At 48.5% G+C, this 5738-nt stretch overlaps 2 non-coding genes across 2 annotated transcripts in view; both read left to right on the top strand.

Annotated features, from left to right (window-relative positions):
- Nucleotides 1–4974: 4974 nt before the first annotated feature.
- LOC131292564 (5.8S ribosomal RNA) lies at nucleotides 4975–5129 on the top strand. Its single transcript, XR_009190189.1, has one exon. It is a non-coding gene; the product is annotated as a 5.8S ribosomal RNA (ribosomal RNA).
- Nucleotides 5130–5616: 487 nt separating this feature from the next.
- The window catches only part of LOC131292563 (large subunit ribosomal RNA), a 4087-nt gene continuing 3965 nt past the window's right edge, over nucleotides 5617–5738 (top strand). Inside the window, exon 1 of the ribosomal RNA XR_009190188.1 lies at nucleotides 5617–5738. This exon is cut by the window's right edge and continues 3965 nt beyond it. This is a non-coding gene — a ribosomal RNA (large subunit ribosomal RNA).

Genomic DNA, 5738 nt, shown 5'->3' with positions numbered 1-5738 from the left:
TAGTTCGTGGATTGATTTGTCTGGTTAATTCCGATAACGAACGTGACTCACATATGCTAACTAGAACGCAGTCAGCGTTAATGCGTCGATGCCGATTGGAACGGGTTAGGACCTTTCGGTGGAGTATGACCTGACACCTTCGCTGTTCGTGTGCGCAAGTGCACTTACGGTACGCTGCTTAGCAGGACAATTTGTGTTTAGCAAAATGAGATCGAGCGATAACAGGTCCGTGATGCCCTTAGATGTTCTGGGCTACACGCGTGCTACAATGTGGGTAGCAGCGTGTCTCCTATTCCGAGAGGAACGGGAAATCACTCAAATACTCACTTAGTAGGGATTATGGATTGCAATGGTCCATATGAACTCGGAACTTCTAGTAAGTGCTGGTCATCAGCCAGCGTTGAATACGTCCCTGCCCTTTGTACACACCGCCCGTCGCTACTACCGATGGATTATTTAGTGAGGTCTTTGGAGATGATCGTTCGCTGGATCCTCGTGAACCGCGTCTGCTTTATCGAAGTTGACCGAACTTGATGATTTAGAGGAAGTAAAAGTCGTAACAAGGTTTCCGTAGGTGAACCTGCGGAAGGATCATTAGTGGCCAAGTGATCCTTCCAGAAGTCCGAACCTGCGGGTTGAGACTTCGGCACAAGTTGCCATATGATAATTGACGAAACACTATAGAAGTCCGAACCTGCGGGTTGAGACTTAGGCACAAGTTGCCATATGAACATTGACGAAACACTATGAAGTCCGAACCTGCGGGTTGAGACTTAGGCACAAGTTGCCTTATACATGACTTCGAACAAATACACAAGTCCGAACCTGCGGGTTGAGACTTAGGCACAAGTTGCCATATGAAAGTTGACGAAACACTAACAAGTCCGAACCTGCGGGTTGAGACTTAGGCACACGTTGCCTTATACATGACTTCGAACAAATACACAAGTCCGAACCTGCGGGTTGAGACTTAGGCACAAGTTGCCTTATACATACATTGGCCAAATAAACAGAAGTCCGAACCTGCGGGTTGAGACTTAGGCACAAGTTGCCATATTATATTCGATCAAACACTAAGTAGTCCGAACCTGCGGGTTGAGACTCAAGACCGTAACAAGATGTCACTATACAAGTCCGAACCTAAGGGTTGAGACTTAATGCGATCTAGATACCAAGTTGACATCCAATACCTGTTGAGCAAAACCAAAGATTCCCTGTTCTCGAATGATTACACTATATAACAGGGAATCTTGAAGAAATCAAGCAAGCGTGAAACAAAGTCATCACTTGGGCATGCTCGATAGCCAACCACATGACCTTAACCTAAGAGAGCATGCAAACCACATGATACCTATAAACGATTAACCCGCCCTAGTTCAATCGTTCACCAAGTGATGACTTCAGTATGGCTAAGAGAAAAACTTTTAAATGGGAAAAACTCTAAGTCCGAACCTCCGGGTTGAGACTTCCGCGTCGGAGGTGGGCGCACCTCCTATCCGAAAGATGGTGAATCAGGGGTGTTCGATCAGCAATGGTCGGATGCCCCGTCGTAGTCCAACTATGACAATCAAAGTCAAGACCTCCGGGTTGAGACTTTCCGCGAGTACAAGCATAAAGGAACACGGACCAAGCCGTACCGAGAGAATCGGTACTAGAGCCCTCGTGGTTCTACATTGAGAGAGCCCTCGTGGTTCTCATTAGGGGCTTTATGCAAGTCGTACTCAATACTGTGGTGTGAAGTATAAAGTATAGTCTTCGCCTGGTCCACGCTGCTTCGGCGGTCCTGGGTAAGATAGTTCATTCTAGCTTGCCCTATAGTGGAATGAGGACACTTAATGCTTCGTCTTTTAGCGGCGGCTAGACTCCTCCTCACGGGGAACGAGTTGACGCACACAGCGGCGGCTTACGCACTATGGCAATCATGGATGCCTGAAGATTCCGTGAAGTTCTCCCCTGGTCCACGCTGCCTCGGCAGTCCTGGGTAAAATGGAATATTTCCAGCTTGCCCTATAGTGGAAGAGGACTATCCAACAATACAAAGTCAAGACCTCCGGGTTGAGACTTTCCGCGTCGGTGGTGTCGCGCACCGCCTATCCGAAAGATGGTGTAACAGGGGTGTTCGATCAGCAATGGTCGGATGCCCCGTCATAGTCCAACTATGACAACCAAAGTCAAGACCTCCGGGTTGAGACTTTCCGCGTCCGGAGGTACGCGTACCGCCTACCCGAAAGATGGTGTGCTTCTGGGGTATTCGATGAGTCGGATACCCCGTCGTAGTCCAACTATGACAATACAAAGTCAAGACCTCCGGGTTGAGACTTCCGCGTCGGAGGTGCGCGCACCGCCTACCCGAAAGATGATGAATCAGGGGTGTTCGATCAGCAATGGTCGGATGCCCCGTCGTAGTCCAACTATGACAATCAAAGTCAAGACCTCCGGGTTGAGACTTCCGCGTCCGGAGGTACGCGTACCGCCTACCCGAAAGATGGTGAATCAGGGGTGTTCGATCAGCTATGGTCGGATGCCCCGTCGTAGTCCAACTATGACAATCAAAGTCAAGACCTCCGGGTTGAGACTTTCTGCGAGTACATGCATAAAGGAACACGGACCAAGCCGTACCGAGAGAATCGGTACTAGAGCCCTCGTGGTTCTACATTGAGAGAGCCCTCGTGGTTCTCATTAGGGGCTTTATGCAAGTCGTACTCAATACTGTGGTGTGAAGTATAAAGTATAGAGTCCTCCACTGGTCCACGCTGCTCCGGCGGTCCTGGGTAAGATAGTTCATTCTAGCTTGCCCTATGTGGAAGAGGACTCAATACCCTACCTGTTGAGCTTGAAACAAAGTCATCACTTGGGCATGCTCATATTGCCATACAATATTCCATTATCTACTAATGAGCATGCAGCTATATGATTATAACCTGTAAACGATTACCCCGCCGTAGTTCAGCGCTTCAACCAAGTGATGACTTCAGTATGGCTAGTGTGTGAAGTATAAAGTATAGTCCTCCCCTGGTCCACACTGCTTCGGCGGTCCTGGGTAAGATAGTTAGTTCTAGCTTGCCCTATGTGGAAGAGGACACCATACTTAATACTGTGGTGTAATGAACAAAGTATAGTCCTCCACTGGTCCACGCTGCTTTGCAGTCCTGGGTAAGATAGTTAATTCTAGCTTGCCCTATGTGGAAGAGGGCATACAAGACAAAGTATAGTTCTCCCCTGGTCCACGCTGCTCCGGCGGTCCTGGGTAAGATAGTTAATTCTAGCTTGCCCTATGTGGAAGAGGACATAATACTCTACCTGTTGAGCTTTAAACAAAGTCATCACTTGGGCATGCTCTATAGCCAACCACATGACATTAACCTAAGAGAGCATGCAGCGTATTATCCCAATGCAAAGTAAACGATAGACTCGCCCTAGTTCAGTGCTTCAACCAAGTGATGACTTCAATATGGCTAGTGTGTGAAGTATAAAGTATAGTCCTCCCCTGGTCCACACTGCTTCGGCGGTCCTGGGTAAGATAGTTAGTTCTAGCTTGCCCTATGTGGAAGAGGACACCATACTTAATACTGTGGTGTAATGAACAAAGTATAGTCCTCCACTGGTCCACGCTGCTTTGCAGTCCTGGGTAAGATAGTTAATTCTAGCTTGCCCTATGTGGAAGAGGGCATACAAGACAAAGTATAGTTCTCCCCTGGTCCACGCTGCTTCGGCGGTCCTGGGTAAGATAGTTAATTCTAGCTTGCCCTATGTGGAAGAGAGCATACATGAACCAAGAACGAAGGTTATGATCGAGGAATGATTCGACAACTCACCGATGGTATGAAATGTGAAGAATTCAAGCAAGCACACAATCAAGTCATCACTTGGGCATGCTCGATAGCCAACCCTATGACATTAACCTAGTAGAGCATGCGAAAACCAATATATATACAAGTAATGTAAACGATGCCCCTCCCTAGTTCAGCGCTTCAACCAAGTGATGACTTCAGAATGGCTAAATCAAATCGGTTCAAAACATACCATCGGTACCCTATTGAAACACACAAGTCGATATCAAACCTCTTAATTGTGTAGTCCTCCACTGGTCCACGCCGCTTCGGCGGTCCTGGGTAAGATAGTTCATTCTAGCTTGCCCTATGTGGAAGAGGGCACATTACTCAATACTGTGGTGTGAAGTATAAAGTTCAGTTCTCCCCTGGTCCACGCTGCTTCGGCGGTCCTGGGTAAGATAGTTCATTCTAGCTTGCCCTATGTGGAAGAGGACACTTAATACTTCGTCTCTAAGCGGCGGCTTGACTCCTCCCTACGGGGAACGGGTTTACGCGCACAGCGGCGGCTTACGCACTATGGCAGTCATGGATGCCTTACGTTTCTATGAAAAGTGTGTTCCTCCCCTGGTCCACGCTGCTTCGGCAGTCCTGGGTAAGATAGTTAGTTCTAGCTTGCCCTATGTGGAAGAGGACACGTAGACTTACTGTGGTGTGAAGTATAAGGTTCAGTTCTCCCCTGGTCCACGCCGCTTCGGCCGTCCTGGGTAAAATGGATTCATCCAGCTTGCCCTATGTGGAATGAGGACACTTTATGCTTCGTCTCTAAGCGGCGGCTTGCTCCTCCCTACGGGGAACGGGTATACGCGCACAGCGGCGGCTTACGTTATGGCAGTCATGGATGCCTTACGTTTCCATGAAAAGTGTGTTCCTCCCCTGGTCCACGCTGCTGTGGCAGTCCTGGGTAAGATAGTTAGTTCTAGCTTGCCCTATGTGGAAGAGGACACGTAGACTTACTGTGGTGTGAAGTATAAGGTTCAGTTCTCCCCTGGTCCACGCCGCTTCGGCCGTCCTGGGTAAAATGGATTAATCCAGCTTGCCCTATGTGGAATGAGGACACTTTATGCTTCGTCTCTAAGCGGCGGCTTGCTCCTCCCTACGGGGAACGGGTATACGCGCACAGCGGCGGCTTACGCAAGTTAGTCACCCTCGGCAGTGGATCACTCGGCTCATGGATCGATGAAGACCGCAGCTAACTGCGCGTCATAATGTGAACTGCAGGACACATGAACATTGATAAGTTGAACGCATATTGCACGTCGTGGGAACCTACCATGATGTACAGATGACTGAGCGCTTATATTTGAGAAATGTATCGCATACATTTAACTACGCCGTGACACCCGTCACGAGACGTGCACCATGATGTTAACTAGGGTCGCGACGACCCGCTAGCATTAAAGAACCCGTGGTTTACAATATACTGGCATTGGAATTCGAAGTATTTAGAGCGTCGTGTTCCCGCGTGAGGCGGAAGTACGAGGAGAAGGCGTGCTTGTGGTGTCTGTGGTGGTGTTTACTGATGTCTAGCTTCAGCTTATTTATTTATTTAAATAGAAGCGAAGATGTCAAAGTAGCGTCGAAGCAGCAGCGAATAGCACAAATGATTCAAGTATGGAAGTTGACCAAAGGAACACAAACAAACTAGCGTATGGGCAAAGGAAGGTATCAGTGAGTTAAACCACACGCGGGCTAACAGCCCGTTAACCGAGTCCAACGGTACATATTGGACATTGAAACAAAGTAGTCGCAAGCCAGATGTGACGATAACAACCGCAAGGTACATAAGCCTCAGTTCATGTGTGACAACCCCCTGAATTTAAGCATATTAATAAGGGGAGGAAAAGAAACCAACCGGGATTCCCTGAGTAGCTGCGAGCGAAACGGGAGAAGCTCAGCACGTAGGGG

The sequence above is a fragment of the Anopheles ziemanni genome (assembly GCF_943734765.1).
Source record: "Anopheles ziemanni chromosome X unlocalized genomic scaffold, idAnoZiCoDA_A2_x.2 X_unloc_72, whole genome shotgun sequence".
Classification (NCBI taxonomy): domain Eukaryota; kingdom Metazoa; phylum Arthropoda; class Insecta; order Diptera; family Culicidae; genus Anopheles; species Anopheles ziemanni.
Note: the sequence above shows the minus strand (reverse complement) of the source record. Positions and strands in the feature narration are given on the sequence as shown.